This window comes from Mauremys mutica, chromosome 3 (assembly GCF_020497125.1).
Source record: "Mauremys mutica isolate MM-2020 ecotype Southern chromosome 3, ASM2049712v1, whole genome shotgun sequence".
Lineage (NCBI taxonomy): Eukaryota > Metazoa > Chordata > Testudines > Geoemydidae > Mauremys > Mauremys mutica.
In genome coordinates, this window is record NC_059074.1 from 133,448,836 (window position 1) to 133,467,697 (window position 18,862).

At 43.8% G+C, this 18,862-nt stretch overlaps 1 long non-coding RNA gene across 1 annotated transcript in view; it reads left to right on the plus strand.

Moving 5' to 3' along the window:
* The first annotated feature begins 3,383 nt into the window (after positions 1–3,383).
* Positions 3,384–18,862, plus strand: part of LOC123367198 — a 50,182-nt gene continuing 34,703 nt past the window's right edge. Inside the window, exon 1 of the long non-coding RNA XR_006578350.1 lies at positions 3,384–3,479. This is a non-coding gene — a long non-coding RNA (uncharacterized LOC123367198). The remainder of the gene's footprint in view (positions 3,480–18,862) is intronic.

An 18,862-nucleotide genomic window follows, 5' to 3' on the forward strand; every position in this document is an offset into this window, starting at 1 on the left:
CAGATTTTGGTATTGCATAACCAAAACTAGGTTATTTGGATCCAGCACCCATTTTATCCAAAACACCAATGTTTGAGGTTACTGGTCAGATAGGAAAAAATCTGAGGCTAGATTTTCAGCTAGTGTAAATTGATGTAGCTCAGGGGTGGGCAAATTATGGCCCGGGGGCCGCATCCAGCCCTTCAGACATTTTAATCCGGCCCTTGAGCTCCGGGGAGCAGGGTCAGGGGCTTGCCCCGCTCGGCATATGCCATGACTCCGCACAGCTCCAGGAAGCAGCGGCATGTCCCCCATCCAGCTCCTACATGTAAAGGCAGCCAGGGGGTTCCGCATGCTGCCCCTGTCCCAAGTGCCACCTCCGCAGCTCTCATTGACCAGGAACTGCAGCCAATGGGAGCTGCAGGGGTGGCACCTGCAGACGGGGCAGCGCGCAGAGCCGCCTAGCCGCACCCCCATGTAGGAGCTGGAGGGGGGACATGCTGCTGCTTCCAGGAGCTGCTTGAGGTAAGCGCTGCCTGGAGCCTGCATCCCTGACCCCTTCCCATGCCCCAACTCACTGGCCCAGCCGTGATCCCCGTCCCGCCCTCCGAACCCATCAGTCCCAGCCCAGAGACCCCTCCCGCATCCTGAACTCCTCATTTCTGGCCCCAACCCAGAGCCTGTACCCGAAGCCCTCACCCCCTCCCACACACCAATCCCCAATTTCATGAGCATTCGTGGCCCCGCCATACAATTTCCATACTCAGATGTGGCCCTCGGGCTAAAAAGTTTGCCCACTCCGACAGCTCCACGAAAGTCACTGAAAATAGCCAGATTTACATCCGCTGAGTACCTGGCTCTTGGGTTTTGACCCATTTTGTCTTGGGCTTTGTAAAATGCATTGCCCCAGAGGAGAGCAGTCCTGGTAATGTGGGGATCAGTATAGCCAAGTCTGGACCCATTCGCAACTTTGGAGATCAGGAGCAAGGTTTTGAAGTGGCAATGGTGGCAGACTGGAAGCTAGCAGAAGCAGATGGGCAACAGGCTCCCAGCACTTCAGCCTGTTGAGCAGGCAGGCAGCTGTTTTCTGCACAAACTGGAGTCTCTGCACTGCAAACACATTCAGTCCCAGAAAGAGGGATAATAATACCTACCTACCTACCTATCTCACAGGGGTGTTGTGAAGCTAATTTCATTAGTGTTTGTAAAGCACTTTGACCTCCTCTGTCTAGAGTGCAAAGTATTATTCAACAGTTCCAGTTGAGAGCATAACAAAAGCTATGCCCAGCACAGCCAATAATGCTCTTTTGTTTATATAGGGCATTCTGCTAATATTGTACCCTGGGGCTATGGTTAGGACAGGATATTTACCAATATCTTCACTAACTGAAATGAAATGATACTGAGAATTTCATAGCACTGGAATTTTTCCATTCCCAGCACCTTTTCATCCTTAAGATAAATGGCTTTTACTTTCAGAGCTAAAGGCTCTGTTCTTTTTAAAATACTTCTCCGCTTCGGAGCAGCCATGGAAATTGGCTCTGCACCTGGCCAACTGATCCAACCTGCAAAGGCCTCGTTTTCTTTTCTGCAGCAGCAAGAGGCAGTTTGGTGTGCAGCAGAGCTGATGCAAATAGGTTAAAACTGAAATCATCAGAATTCATTTGATCGTCACGCATCCAGCGCTGCGCACTGAATTTCAGCGCAGGGTGCATGATCGCCACAATGCATCTGCCGAAGGAGAAAACATGCAAACACCTATTCCAAAATCTAAACCGTTGCAAAGATGACCTTCCAAATCTGAATCATAGAATATCAGGGTTGGAAGGGACCTCAGGAGGTCACACTTGTGAATCCCCTTCACACACTTTGGGGTCATAATCCAGCCCTGCCCCCACATTGCATATCTATGCATACATATTTCTAAGATACTAGCCTCGTCAAACAATGGACAGAGGTTGACTTATTCATTATTTGTGCCTAAAGCGTCCAACTGATATCGGGGCCCCACCATGCTACTTGCTTTATGGACACATTGCCCCCCAAAAGCTTTCAATCTACGTAGACTGACAGTAAAGGAAGAAGGGGAAACAAAACACAGAGAGATGAAGTGACTTGCCCAAGAGCACATAGCAGGTCAATGACAGAGGCCGGGTTAGAACCCAAGTCTATCAACTCCCTGTCCAGCGATCTACTCACTAGAGCTTGCTACCTCCATTATGGGTCCAAACAAATTTTGGCATAGCTGCATATCTCCTCAGCTCTAGAATAGTCTCTCTGCCTTGCCCAGCGGTGAAAGTAACTTAAAGGACTTACCGGTACGCCGGAGTCCTGAGCAGGACGTAGCCTCAACCAGAAGAGGCGTGGCCTTTCAAGATTTAAAGGCCCCCAGAGCTACCAGCTGCAGAGGCGGCTGGGAGCCCCGGGACTCAGGGACGAATTAAAGGGCCCGGGGCTCCAGCCGCCGCAGAGCTCTGGGCCCTTTAAATCACTGTTGGAGCCCTGCTGCCACTACTCCGGGGCGGCAGGGCTTGGGCTAGGGCTGGGGTAGTGGCGGCAGGGCTCCGGAGGTGATTTAAAGGGCCAGAGGCTCCAGCCACTGCGGGGAGCCCTGGGCCCTTTAAAGAGCCAATGGAGCCCTGCCACTGCTGGGGTAGCAGCAGCCAGGCTCGGGTGGGGATTTAAAGGGCCTGGGGCTCCGGCCGCTGTAGGGAGCCCCAGGCCCTTTAAAGCACTGTCAGAACCTGGCTGCTGGAGCTCCAGTGGTGATTCCCTTTAAAGCCCTTTACCCAGGGCTCCCCGCAGCAACTGGAGCCCTTGGCCCTTTAAATCACCACCAGAGAAGTGGTCTGCTCCAGCATGGTGTACCGGCAAAAGCCGGTACACCAGACTGTACGGCTTACTTTCACCTCTGGCCTTGCCTCATTTGAGACGTACGACAGCCAGCCGACTAAGCCTGACAGCCAAGTGAGCATACCTGAGCTATCCATGTAGGGTCCCAACTCGTGGGTCAGTTTTCACTAACTGAACTAGTAAGAGAGCCAAGTAGTGTCCTGATCCATGCATGCAGCTCCCATTGAAGACAAGAAAGGCACAGGCAGAATGAGGGCATGATATGGCACAAAGGCTCATACTAAAAGCCCAGAGATTAAATTCATGCTCCTCCAGCTTCTCTGAGTCAACAGCTATGCCAGAGGGCTTGTCACACCAAGAAGATAATTTATATATTAGACAAGTTACTTTTTCTCCAAAATAAGCATATCTTAGATACATAGCTAGAACTCTAGAGGTACTGCCCACCTCTCCCTGACTGGCACCCTACAGGCAGTTTAATGAGCTAGCCCTTCAAGTCTGGAGACTTGGCTTCAGATCCTGGTATAAATGCACCTTCTCATTGATGCTCCCATTAGTGCACAGTTCTAAACCACTACAAATGTAGCCCCTTCTGGCAAGTCCCTTCTCAAGAGATGCCTGTGTCTGGAAAAGCCGGGGTGTTGAAGGTAGGGAATGGGATGCTTCATAGAAGCTTATACAGGGATTGCCCACATTAAACTTGACCTGAACTTTTGCTGTTTCTCCATCACTTTCATGAGCCAGAACAGTAAGAATGAAACAGATTTCTTTCCTGATGGAGAAACCAGCCCGGCATTGCAGCCCCACAGGGATTCAGTGGAGACTTCCGGAGGTCACTGACGGGGGCTCTGTGCTAGGGGAGGGCATGAAATGCCTAATGTGGAAATGTTTGCATTTGGGGCTATATGAAGTTACATTTAGCTTTTAAGAGCTGTGGCGGCTGTTTATTGTAGCACAGAATCCTGGAGCTATTAGCTCACTTCTTGACAGTGACCAGACTTAGAGTGGAATGACTGCAAGTCTGGCGTAATATTTGTGTGTTTGCCAAGGTCCCAACAATACCTTTCCTAATAAGTCTGACATATAAATAATCATTTCTATAGTTGAAAAACATACGTCCTCAGCCCATCGTAGTGCCAGAAGAGTTGTGGTGATTTTATTTTAATCTGTTGTGCAAGTCTTTTCCCTCCCACGTCACAAATCTTAAGTGATTGGTTAGATAGAAATGTTTTGTATATAATTGCTTAACAAGAAATCTGAACCTTCAGCGCTAAATTCTGCAGTTTGCTACATCCGTGTTACACCACTGAAGACCAGGAGGCTGTACTAGGGTAGTAAGGAGCAAATGTGCCCCTTAACTAGGGTGACCAGATGTCCCGATTTTATGGGGACAGTCCTGGTATTGGGGGCTGTATCTATATAGGTGCCTACTCCCCCCCAGTCCCCTGTACCAATTTTTCACACTTGCTATCTGGTCACCTTACCTTTGATTTACATTGAGATGCGGCAGGAGGACCAGGGGTGCACCCAGGTACACTTGATTCAGGATTGTTTGTAAATGGAGGAGAGCATTTCATAAGACGCTGTTTTCCCCTCATATATCATTGTGTTACTGACTGTGTTTGACGCCTTGGAAAAGAACTTCTCCTTGTTTAGAGTTCTAGCATTACACAAAGGAAATATAACCTTGCAGCTGAACTGCAAACACATATATGTTTTGTTCTGGAGCACATCTGAATTGTAGTTCTGAAAGAAGAACAGACTGTGCTGCCACAGAATGTTTCCCAGCAACGCACTGTAGATTAGCCCTGACTTGCAAAGTTTAAAAAAAAATAAATCACGCTCATTAGTTATGTTTTCTGAGGACCCAGAGAACCATATCTTTGTTGGAACGGGAACTGGATGTTGGAACAACATCAACACTATGAAACATAAGATACACTTCACTGGTTCACACAGTTTATGACCTTGGATAGCTGATAAGCCACTGTAATATGATTTTTGAGCCCTGTGTTTTGCAAGCTTCAGGTACCAGGTGTTATTGAAGGTCAGCACTAAGAAAAAGGGCTCTCCCACAGCCGGGAGAAGGTTACAGAGAATGGTTTTTATGCAACATAAGCTTGTAGATGATTAACAATTTTCTTTCAGTTAACCACAAAGTTAATAGGTATTCAAAGCACTCCATTGTAATGGGAGTGGAGATGGGAAGATGTACTATATTAACCATTAATCTTGGACCGTGTAATAAAAATTAAAATGGAATATGGCACATAAGTCTGATTAATTCTGCTCAAGAAGAGAGCATATGGCTGTTGGGTTGGGATATTTTTGTTCTGATGTTGGGGGTGGTTTCAAGGAGCAGATGAGGATCTGTTGCTTGTAATGCTGCATTCTTTGGCACTGTGCATTATTCATTTTAGTTTAAAAGATCAAATTGCAGTTCACCTATTTCAAAAGGTGCCTGGCAAATTCAGAGCCTCTCCAAAGTCCCCAAACCCTGAATCGTCTTTTTAATTGCAAAGGGAAGAAGGGGGAGCGATGGACAGAATTTGGCACATTGATCGGGGTAATGAAAGAAAGGCTAGAGCAATGGCTAGAGCCAGACAGCGTGAACTGGAGCTCAGTGCTTGCCAATGCATCTCACTCCTGATCGGTAACACCCCGGCTCCTCTTGAGAACTGCAATCATGTTGATTCCTGTCAGACTGTTGTGTGTTTTTGTGGTGGGCAGAGATATCTGCTAAGGAACAGACTGAGGCCATCAAGCTCATTTTCACTTCCAGTCTAAGTTGGATTTAAAAACAGGCCTTCGGTGGCAAAGGCTAATATTGAGATGGGCCTGAGTTGAAAACTTTGGATCCATGTTTCCCAAACCTCAGAGATGCTTGGATCTAAGGGTTTGACTTAGCCTATGAGAGAAACAGGAACAGGTTGCAAAATCTTGGTCCAGATCTGAAACCTCCCCCCCCCCAAAATCTGACTTGGGATTTTGATTTGCGCCCATCTGTAGCCAACATAAGTGATGAATGAACTGATTCAGGAACAATAAGGACTAACAGAATCCAAACCTGAACCAAGTTCCTTTTAAAATTCAAGAATGTTTGAAACAGCTGTTCACACTTGTGTTCCGTTGGACTCCGCACTTCCTGTGTCTGGCCAGAAGTGGAAGTTGAAATTACTGGAAGAGCTTCAGGTACAGAATGGTGCCTTTCTGAACATTTGAATGTTTCATGAACCACACCAAACCATCAGCCTGCCTATTGATCACTTGTCTATAAGACAATACACATTGCACAGGCCTCTCTGCACTCATTATTTCTGATAATAGTGCCAACATCGCCTGTGCATTAAAAAAGAGTGGCCACAAAATGAGAGATCACTGGAAGGAAGTTCTTATAAGAAACTAACTATATTCCTTGTTCTCCTTTTCTTCCTTACTCTCCTGGGCCATTAAAAAAACCGATTGACTGACTGATTGATTGATTATTCAAAGCGCATTGGGATACATTGCATAAAAGGTGCTATCGATTCTGTAGCCTCAGCCATCTCTCCAAGCCAGGTCAATACAGTGAAATGAAAGGTGCGAGTGTCCCTCTAACAACCATATAAAGATGCTAAAGAAACAGAAAGACACACAAGAACACTAATAGCCTCGACAGCAAAGCATGGGCCTGATCCTGCTAAAACTGAAGGAAATAGCACAGCTCTCATTCATTATAAGGGAAGCAGAAATTGCATGGCCTCACTATAGGCTTGATCCAAAGACTACTCAAGTCCAAGGCAGTCCTATTGATTTCAGTAGACTATGGATTAAGTCCTAACCGTGAATATGGTTAAGAAAAGATTTAGTTTATTAGCCTGGATGTTTTTACATCAGCCCAGAGTATGGCAGTCCTAAGGCAATTCGGTCTTTGTATCCATCAGTGGATGGATGCTTCCACAGGGAAAACTCTAGATTCTGTTAGGAAAGCCGGCTATAGCCAGGTCTTGCAACAGCCATCTGAGATTCACGTGATCCAGCATGTCTTCTGACAGCATCTTTAGGGCCAGGACAGGGAGTTGTGAGACAGGCCCTGCTTAGTGCAGACAGTCTGAGGCTCCTCACTTTGTTCAGCGTGAATATTGGAAAACTTCCTTGCTCACACTGGTCCACCTGCCCCTGAATTACACAATGGAGAAGGAGGCAGAAATAAGGAGAAAAGGAAGTAAAATAAGGCAATTACTGTCCTTATCTGCACAGCCAGTGTTGCCAAGCACACAAGCACAAAATCCGACTGCTGCCAGCTTGCAGGCAAACAAGAAATCAAACGCCTTTGTTCCATGACTGCTAAGCCCTCTGTATTGCATTTCATATGCCCATTGTTTGTGGATCTATTAGGGAGGAAAGTACAAATCACAGTTAAGCAACGTGTATTTTTTTCTTCTCACTGTTCTCCTTTCATCCCGTCTCCCTCGTCTGTCTGATTCTGTGTTTTATTACTCCTGTTTCCTATTGGCAATGGTGTCGGGTAGTTATAGCTAATATTTGATCCAAGGCCAGGCAGGCACTTTGGGGAGATTTATAATTAGTTCAGGTACCAGAGCAGCTCCATTAGTGGGTACTTTACAGGTTGGGTTATTACATTATTTGGGCTACATTATAGCTCCTAAGGCTCTGCCTGAACTGGGACTCACTGTGCTTTTGCAAAGAGGCTGCCCAGCAGCGGGAGTCAAGCCCTCCCAACCCTTCTGGCAGAGTCAGCCAGAATGCCTCAGTGGGTCCCGAGGAAATGCAGGTCAGAATGAGAATTGTGCCAGATCCCAGCTCAGCTGGTGCAGAATGGGCAACCTTAGGGCCTTGCCCAAGGAATCAGGTGCTGTTAGACACATGCAGTTCTTGAAGTCAGAGAGGGCAATGCTTTAGAGACTGTGGCACAGGGGCCAATGGGTGGGAAGTCTTTTTGTGTTCCCACCTTGCACACCTGCAGAGGGCCACCTACTCTCCAGTCCTTTTGGGACTGTTTGGTGGCAAGGACCAGAACCCACAGTAAGGGTTTCAATTCTGTGTCTCATCTACAATTAACTTGTTTTCATATAGTTGCACATTTGGGCCCAATCTTCCTACATGTCCTCATGCAAAACTCCCCTTGCAATCAAGGAGAGTTTCGCCTGAGGAAGAGCTGCAGGATCATGCCCATTCTATACTAATATGCTATATTTTAAATGGCCTGGATACATTCCAGTGTACTTTGTGCATTTAATAGTATAAAGAATTACAGCATTCCTGCAGAACTGCATCTTTACCATAATACTAGCACCTAGATACCATGATGATGCATGCTGGAAATAATGCCTGGATAGATTAGGTGGATGGAATCCTGAATGCTAGGATTTAACACATGTATTAGCAGGATCATGTAAATTGTTTCTCTCTGTATCTGGAATAATTTCCAGTTAGAACCAAGAATGCAGGTGAAAGCACAGTTAAAAACAGACACTTCAGCTGGATCAGAATCAAGTCCCCTATTCCTGAAAGTAGTGCCAGAATTCCCACTGCCTTCCATGAAGTGGGAGGAGACCTGGAGTTTGCCATGCATGACAGTTTGGAAGGTGCCTGACCACTGTATCGCAAGGCTGAATATTTAGAAGGGTGCAGCAACAAGATTAAAGGAAATGAATTCAGCAGTTCAAAAAGGGGGTATTTTTATGAACAATTAAATGCATGTATTAATACTTAGTCCTGCCTTGAGTGCAGAGGACTGGACTAAAGACCTCTTGAGGTCCCTTCCAGTCCTACGATTCTATGATAACTGGAAGCTGATCTAAACTCTTCAACAGCCATCCCAAATGAAACTCTTGTGAGTGTGCTGTACTTGGGTTCCCACCCGCCCACCCCATTTACTAGAAAAAATGTAATGAGAAACCAAAAATTCACTGGAATGGAATGTATGGTAATTGCAACAATAATACAGTGTACACAGTGAATCTATATAAATCCTGTTCAAACCACCATTCAGATCCTGGCTTGCCAAACACAGAGGAAAGAATACATGCCCTCAACGGGCATGGCCAGATCCTTCAGTTAAAGTGTGCTTGTGAGTCAATTTCCTGTATTTGGCACAAAGATGTGGAAGGACTCCCCCATAGCCTCCAGACCTTTACTGAGCAATGGCATGCATTCAAATCCTCCTCCCACCAAGAGTACCATTCTACAGGAGGACAAACAAACCCAGCAGACAAGTGTCCACACCATGATATCTACCAGGTGGCACCCTTGTTAGTCCTTAGAGGAGTAGCTAAGGATTGAAGGAAGAGGGAACCTGAACTACCCTCAACTTAGAGTTGGTCTCTCGAGAATAGGGTTGAAGCAAGTTATCTGGATACATGGTGAGGCTTCTACTACCTTAGTGCTCACTGAAACTCTTCTGTGGACAGAGCACTTCTTTCTCCAGGGCTATGAAACTAGTGCCTGTCATAAGCACTGAAGTAACTGAAAAAGAAAACCCATAGCCTTTCCCTCTCCAAAATGCTTACTGAAACAGTCTAGATCTTTTCTAAAAAAAGCTACAGCATTCATAAAGCCTCAAAAAGCTCAATATTCTCTAAAATTAAATAGCTAGCACTCTTCTTTTAACACATCTTTAGATTGAAGTCTTTATTTTTCTATAACTCCTGAATTTCAAAAGTTTCTAAATGGAGAAGAGCCTCGTGCCAACAGGAGAGGAAGCAGAGAAGAAGAGCTCCAGCAACTGGAAAGCTCGCCACGTACAACACAAAGCAAACACTTTGCTCTCCCAAAGAGAGAACCTTGTCCACTCCACTGTACAGGGGTAAGCAGACAGCGGAGAAACGAAAGAGGAAGCCGGATGTCTCAGACTCTCAATCCCTGATGTTCTAAGGAGCAGTGGAATGTGTTGATAGCACTTCCCTTCCTCTTCAGCCACTTTTTCAAAGAAGTAGATTCTGAAACCTCTTCAAAAAGAGCTCACTTTGGCTCAGCTGCCCACGCCTCAAAAATCTGTCTCCTTTGCACAGGAGAGAGTAGAGGCAGGCAGTTCTTGAGAAGTGGTCAGCCTTAGATTCAAGAGTTTCCAGGAATAAGCAAAGAATAGGACACATGGAACCCAAGCTTAAAAGAACAAAGGATGTACAAACTGACATATTCACCTAGCGAAAGCAGTTCTTAGCAGGAAAAGAAATTAGATGCACTTGGGAACCAAGACAGGGTTAAAAATATCCCCATCCTTAATACATCAGTGATACTGATTCTGAGGCCAGGGAAAAACTCAACCCTGAACTCCTGAAATTGGACACTATGGGTAAAATCCTGTCCCTATTGAAATCAAAAGTTAAACTCTCACAGACTTCAGTGGGGCCAGAATTTCACCATACATTTTATACACACCCATCCATATTATATGAAATATACACATATTCTAGATCACATGGAATCGCTGTTGCACATGAAGAAAAAAAAAAGTGGAAGGCAGTGTAAGCACATTGTGAGTGTTGGGAAGACATGCTGTGGTGGTGTTCATTTTGGCCAATGCAAGATGTGGATACCAAGGTAGCTTGGGGAGAGTTGGACATTGGTATTGTCCTGAAATTTCTGGAGGAAGGGATTGACCTGCACATTGTTTGAGCATGTCATTTCAGGACTGGTACAGATGTGCAAGTAAAGCAAGTTACAATTTGAATAAACCTAGACAGCACCACTGATTTTCTCCTCCACCGGGAAGCCACAAATAGAATATGGAGATGGATTATAGGATCCCTACATGCAAAAAACCAGGAAGACAGGCAATTGAGGCAATGCAAATCCTGCTATCAGACACTCCCCGCTTCCCACACTGGATATAGAATCGTAGAAATGTAGGGTAGGGAGGGACCTGGAGCAGAGGCCTTGGAACAATTTTTATAGCGGGGGTGCTGAGAGCCATTGAACAAAATTGCAAACTCTGTATATGCTGGAAAGCACTTCAAACCAGGGAGTGCTGCCACACCCCAGCACCCCTAGCTCCAGCCCCCCTGATCTGGAGAGGTCATCAAGTCCAGCCCCCTGTGCTGAGGCAGGACCAAGTAAACCTAGAACATCCCTGACAGATGTTTGTCCAACCTGTTCTTAAAAACCTCCAGTGACAGGAATTCCACAACCTCTCTTGGAAGTCTATTTCAGAACTTAACTCCCCTTACAGTTAGAAAGCTTTTCCTAATACACCTCTACCCCGATATAACGCTGTCCTTGGGAGCCAAAATATCTTACCGCGTTATAGGTGAAACCGTGTTCTACCGAACTTGCTTTGATCCACCGGAGTGCGCAGTCCCCCCACCCTCCCGGAGCGCTGCTTTACCACATTATATCCGAATTCGTGTTATATCGGGTCCCGTTATATCGGGGTAGAGGTGTATCTAATCTAAATCTCCCTTGCTGCAGATTAAGCCCATTACTTCTTGTCCTACTGATCTCTCTCCTCTTTATAACAGCCCTTAATATATTTGAAGACTTATCAAGTCCCCCGTCAGTCTGCTTGTCTCAAGATTTAACAAGACCAGTTTTTGTAACCTTTCATCATAGGTCAGGTTTTCTAAGCCTTATTATTTTTGTCACTCTCGTCTCGACTCCCTCCAATTTGTCCACATCTTTCCTCAGATGAATCCTATATAAAAAGTGAATCCTAAAAGCAGCTAAATCATAGGGATGATCACTTGCCAATTCCATATCATATTGTCACACACACTTCAGAAAGAGTTTGTACCTCTTAAACAGGCATATGAAAAGGCAGGAATGGAAACCTACTACTCCTAGCAAAATTCTGCATTTGTCAAGAAAAACCTCTATCTTCAAGGACACAAATCCAACTAATGCCTTGCTGGGGGGAAAAAAAAAAAAATCTTTCAAGCCAACCAGCCCAACTCTTCTGAATTCGCAGAAGGAAGAGGAAGATGGCTAATATGTGTACATTTTAATTGCCGTCCCACTTAAGGGAATCTGGATCCAAAATGTGTTTTATTTGCCACGTCCCTTATCCTCATTTAACTGTGGATTGACTTACAGTCTATCCTGCACTGAAGTGCCTTTTTGTCTCTTTTTTAATTGCTTATAGCTATATTAAGATGACAGTGCACACAGTAAAGACCATTAGGAGAACTTTCCCAGGCCTTGAGACAAGACTTAATATCTTAAAGATTTTAGTTCACTATATGACCCAGTGTACTGAAACAAGCTAAATGCCTCCTCTTGGGGCATGAATCTTTATTAAGTTAGCTAATTAATTATGGTTTATAAAATAGGGATTTGACCTGTGTATAACTGTTGTAGCTCATTTACTGTCCCAGTCTTTATCTCAGTCTTATTTTATTTTACATAAAACTCAAAAGTATTTCTTGGGGAAAAAAAAGTTTACTAATCCATTGGATTTTGGAACCATTTCATCTCTGGTAGCCATTTTGGTTACACACTAGAACCTCGGAGTTACGAACAGCTCAGGAATGGAGGTTGTTCATAACTCTGAAATGTTCGTAACTCTGAACAAAACATTATGGTTGTTCTTTCAAAAGTTTACAAGTGAACACTGACTTAATACAGCTTTGAAACATTACTATGACAAAGAAAAATGCTGCTTTTAAAGTTAACCATCTTAATTTAAATTAAACAAGCTCAGGAACAGTTGCCTTACTTTGTCAAATCTTTTTTTTTTTTTTTTTAGTAGTTTACATTTAACACAGTACTGTACTGTATTTTTTTTTGGTCTCTGCTGCTGCCTGATTGGACACTTCCAGTTCCACATAAAGGTGTGGTTGACTGGTCAGTTTTTAACTCTGGTATTCATAACCCTGAGGTTCTACTGTAAGTACTACTGTCTGTTAACGTGCACCAATACCATCACAGAATCAAAGTAAACATAAAAGTTTCCCCAAGCCAATCGCTCATTGGGATAACACAGTTAAGGCACATCCGTTTCTTAGCCAACGATACACAAGGGAATGTTATGGCCAGCATCATATCCAGCCACTTTTGGCTGCCCTAACCCCGTGGATCAGGTACCCATTTTTCAGCTAAGTAAACTGGAGGCGGCCTTTCAATGTGAGATCAAGCAAGACTCAAACCCACATCTTTCAGGTACCAATCAATCAGTTTAACCAGGGCTATATTTCCAACTACCAACTCCCCTGAAACCAAACAGTTATGCCTTTGTAGACATTTGTTCTGAGATGCTGTGCAGTCTCAGAGAAGGGGACTGCTTGCCAGTAGACCTAGGTTCCATTTCCAGTTCTCCCAAGTAAACCAGTGAGTCAGTGAAAGCAGATACAACCTCTCTGCTCTTCAGTTTCCTTAAGGTTCACTCCATTTTTGCTGTGTTATTGTTAGCTACTAAACACAAACATTCAAAACACTGCAGACACAATCTAGCCGGTTTTGATATTGCACAAATGGAAGAAATTAGTAAAGTACCTGTTGGCACTTAACCAAGTCAATAATGGAGGTAGATTAAGCAATACACACACCTGGTGTCAGAAGTATAAGATATTCTTTCTTTAGTAATTAGACAGCAATTATGAAGTTAACTGCAACTCCAGAAAGGATACATATTTCACAATATAATTGTATTCTCAGTCTGTCAGAAACAGCCACACCAAAACAAGATACAGCTCTGAAACTGAATTGTCACCTCCCCTCGAGGCACAATTGCTCAAAATAACCTTGTGAGGGTGGGAGCTTTTACTCTGTCATAATTAAATGAGTATTTATTAGCAGAGTGTAGTTGAAGCTGGTACTTTAACGTGACTAGCTACCTTACAGACATTTAGAATGAAAGCCAAGATGAGGAGGAGGAGTTTTGGTTTGGATTACCGAAAGCAGAGTTTTGGAAAACCAGAGGCAGTTCAGAGCCAGGTTTCAGTGTATCCAAGCCAACAAAGTTAGGAGCTGGATGGTCTGGATTAAAAGGTTCTGATTTTGTCATCTCTATAGTGGTCAAACCAGGGTGATTTAGGTCCCAATTCGGTTTTATCCAAACCACCAAAGTATGATGGAGGAAGGAAGGAAGGGGGAAATATAAGAGGGTCCAATTTGGACCCATCTCTAAATTTAAGATAAACCAAATTCAAACATGACATAAGCAGGCATAACCCCTCCTGAAGTTAATGGGAGATGTGACTGCTTATGCTAAGGCTGACTTTGGCCCAAAATATATATATATATATTTTAATCTCTTGCCTAGTCTGAGAGAGAAAATCTGCCTTGCTCCATGTACACAACATACACCAGTGCTAAACTAATCGGGTGTTTATTTCCATTAATTACAAGTGGTAATAAGGACTAAGGAGAATACCAATAGATTTTAAAGTCAGATATAGCTGTTATCACCTGATCTGATCTGCGTAAAATAGGCCATAAAATTTCACTCTGACTCCTGCAGAAAGCCCGTTATTAAGCTCCATTTCAGTCTCTTTTTCATGGCTCCTCTTGGCCTTCATTTCCTTTGAGAAGTGAAACCTGTTGTGGTTTACTTTGATAAAGGTAGAGTAAGTTGTTCAGTGTTTTCAGGCAGTAAGGTCGTTTTGTTATCTCTTGCCACATCCCTAGCAATGCTGAAAAGGTGGCATTGTGGTTTGATGGCTAAGATATTAGATCACCTCTTAGTAGAATGATGTATTATCTATTTATTTAATTAATTCTCATAATTGCCCTGTGGAAATTGAAAAATCAAGTATTATTCTCATTTTCCAGATAGGGAAAATAAGACATGGTATGGTTTAGGGAGCTGTCCAAGGCTACAGAGTGAGTCAATGAAAAAAGTGTCTATACCACCAAAGCTGAAGATTTACGCATCTTAAGCAGCGCTCTCATCAGAAGGTCCAATGCCTATTGAAAGATCAATTGGCAGAGGCCTGGTCACAGATTTAGAGAAGACAAGGCCTCCCCTCTGGCCCACCAGAGTGAGCAGCTGAGAAACATGTAGTGGGCACTGAGGGGGAGAAAAAAAGGCAGTAGAGAAATATCATGACCCTACTCTTCCTTGCAATAGCTCTATCCTCCCCCATCTTCCTTTTCCTCTTCCTTTATCCTTTACATCTACATCCTCAGCCCTCCTCTACCATTTCTGCTTCTACATCCTCAGCCCTCCTCTACCATTTCACATCTCGTCAGTTTTCCACACACACCCCAAATAATTTTAAAAATTAATTTTACACAAGAAAATTAACTAAAGTATCTGTATATGTCTGTGTTTCTAGTTCTGGTGTCTACAACTCAAGGAGGATGTTGATAAACTGGAGAGGGTTCAGAGAAGAGCCACAAGAATGATTAAAGGATTAGAAAACATGCCTTATATTGCTAGGCTCAGGGAGGTCAATCTACTAATCTTAACAAAGAGAAGGCTGAGGGGTGACTTGATTACAGTGTGTAAGTACCTACATGTGGAACCCATATGTGATAATGGGCTCTTCAGTCTAGAAGAAAAAGGTATAGCATGGTGCAGTAACTGGAAGTTGAAGCTAGATACATTCAGACTGGAAATAAAACACACATTTTAAATAAAAGCAGCAAAGAATCCTGTGGCACCTTATAGACTAACAGACGTTTTGGAGCATGAGCTTTCGTGGGTGAATATAAGGTGCCACAGGATTCTTCGCTGCTTTTACAGATCCAGACTAACACGGCTACCCCTCTGATACATTTTAAATAGTGATGGTAAATGATGATTGGAACCATTTACGAGGGCTTGGGGTGGAGTTTCCATCACTGAATCTTTAAATCAAGATTGCATATTTTTCTAGAAGATCTTCTTAGGAATTTGGGGCAGAGGGAAAGTTCTATGGCCTGTCTTGTACAGGAGGTCAGACTAGATGATCACAATGATCCCTTTTGGCCTTGGAATCTATGAATCAATATACATATGTTGTGTGTGTGTGCGCGTGCACGTGCATATGTTATCTACGCAGGCACACACATACCTATAAAATCCCCAAGAAGCATGCAAAATAGGTAAATAAAATGGCTACGGTGTCTTATTGCTATAATTCTTATTCTCCCTTTCTGCTATGCTCCTGCTGTCTGACTTCCTTTGGTATGTTTTATCTGTTCTTAGACTATAACATCTTTGGGGCAGGGACTGCTTCTTTTATACGTTCCAGTGATTTGTCTATCAGATTGTAGGCACTCAAGTCACTCTAAGAGGAGCATACTACATTATTGTGTTCTATGATAAGCTTCTGGCAGTGAAAATCTTTAAAAGCAGAGATCTAAAGGGATAGACGTGTCGTCTTCAAATTCCACCATCTCAATTAATTTTGCATTCTCCTCTGTCTTCTTTATGCCATTCCCTTCAAGTGAACCACTGTGCTGCACACACAGGCAGAAGGTGATGATTGGAACCATTTATGAGGGCTTGTGGTGGAGTTTCCATCACAGAAGGTGGGTACAAGACAAAATTTCTGAAGGATTAAATGGCATAGAGCAGTACAGTTAGAAGGCATATCGTAAATGGCTTTCCCATGGGTGCTGAGGGTGATCTAGCCATGTTCTCCGAGTTGCCTACAGCTGAGACTTGACAATGACCTCAGGGCAAACTCCAACAAATTAAGAGGACATGTGAAAATTGCCTAGTTCCTTTCCTCCAGTCTCAATCCATCACATTCTTTACCTCATCAGTAGCATCTATTAGCTTTGGCCCAAATCAGTCGCTTCCCCACTCCCACCCTGTATTCTTAGTCTCATGCAGGCCTTTGGCCTGAGCAGGGGGACCATATTTCGAAACTGAACACCCTAAATGCACTTCCTCTCTCACATTCCTACTCTTTAATACACCTCTACCCCGATATAACGCGACCTGATAGATCACAAATTCAGATATAACGCAGTAAAGCAGCACTCTGGCGGGGGGGGGGGCGCGCAATCCGGCGGATCAAAGCAAGTTTGACATAACGTGGTTTCACCTATAATGCGGTAAGATTTTTTGGCTCCCGAGGACAGTGTTATATTGGGGTAGAGATGTATATCTATTCTATTTATTCACTGGGCCAGAAAGATAGTGAGAATGACACTATAGCCTGGGCACTTACCTGGTGGGGGGACATCCAAGTTCCAATTCCTGCTCCAATTAATATTTAATTATTAATACACAGAGGAACTGCTTCAGTAGGAGCATTTGTACCATTGTACTCACTTGCAATGTGGGAGAGCCAAGTTCAAATGAGACATAGTGGGGACTTGGCTCCAGTAGACCACATCCTGGGTGAGTGCTTTATCTCTGGGGCATAAGGGGGCCATCCCCATCTCTTCTGGAGATTTTCTGAATGGGGTTGCCAAATGTCCTTTGCTTTTCATAGAAAAGCAGTTAAAAATGCCCAGAATTGGAACGAAATATTTTGTTTAGCGTTGAACCAAACATTTTGTTTGACCTGAAATTATTTTTTTTCCAGTTTTTTGTTTTGCTAAAAAACAATTTGCATTTCAGGTCTCTCTGAGATCATCTCCTCTTCCCTCCCACCCCCATCCCCGCCCCAGCTGACCAGCAAACCAAATGATTATTCATACAGCTCTGCTCATCACGGATACCTTCCGAACAATAATAATTTGCTGCCCTTTCCTGGGGTTTATAACATTTAAATACATGGAAGATGGCATTCTTCTTCTTGTCATATCTTGCTGCAGTTTCTAAATGGCAGGGTGCCAAAGGTGGCTGCTGGATTTTTTTTTTTCCCCTTTAGCTAAAATAGATGACAGGTTTTTGGATGTGCCTACCATGTGTGTAGAAGCCAATCATAATGCAGAATGGGGAGAGCAAATTGGCCCAAAGCAACAAAGAATGAGATGTGGGCCAAATTCATTCCTGAAGTAACTCATCGGAGTTGTAACAAGGAAGAATTTGCCCCACTACATGGGTAAGGCTTCCATCATCAATAGCTTTGACAATATCATCAGAAATATCAAATCTATCTCCAGAGCCTGTGCACACAGCTGACTGCATTAGAAACTGGGAGCAGATTTCCAAACTGTCGGAAGTGGACTGCGTGGAGGGTTTTTTGTTTTGTTTTCTCTCTCTCTCTTTTTTTTTTTTTAAATCAAAGTACTTCTTGAATAAATGTTCTGTTATTTTAGGGAACTTGAGTGCATTCTGTTAAAAGAGGAAAGTGTTCTCCAGTTACATTGAAACAATCCGGTTTAGAACAAGCACTTATCAGCTGTGAGATTCATTTCCCCTGCAACAGCGTGTCTGAGTCAAGCAGGAGAAATGACAACTTATTTCCAGTGAAGAGTGAAAATGTGACTTCTTCAGATGCATCCATGCTCCACATAAAAATTAATGCAACCTCAACATCACACCTGCATTTGCCTCAAAAGAGGAATTGATATGGCCCCAAAAGGGCAGTTTGTAGTAGCCCTTTGCACCACACCCTTTGCTATTTTAAAAATGTGTTAAAGTGAAGAGCATACTACGTAGAACAGATAACCCACCTCTTTGAAGGGGTATGGCATGCACAGCAACCACCTCAGATGGAGGGTCAGAAAAACAGCACCAGGGAAATGGAGACACAAGGGTATCTGCCAAACAAAGACCCCAGATGGATCCAAACAACCCAGAACATGGGTGGGGAGGAGGGCTCAGAATGTGAATCCGGATCTCAGTTTAGCACCCGATCTGTCCCTCCCTCTGTAAAGAGCCATGCCAAAACCACAGACCCAAACACACCAAAAGTTGGGGAAGTTTATTATTAGTTATTTGTATTTGAAATCTGGATCTGAATTGTGCGGCTGGGGCCTACTATATAAAATGCAAACAATAGAGAGACAAGGTGGATGAGGTAATATCTTTTATTGGACCAACTTCTGTTGGTGAGAGAGACAAGCTTTCCTGAAGAAGAGCTCTGTGTAGCTTGAAAGTTTGTCTCTCTCACCAACAGAAGGAGGTCCAGTAAAAATATTACCTCACCCACTTTGTCTCTCTAATATCCTGGGACCAGCATGGCTACAACAACCCTGCATTAATGCACACAATGCAATTTCAGAAGGTCAAGCCAATTGTGGCCACTCCCTGGAGAACATTTCC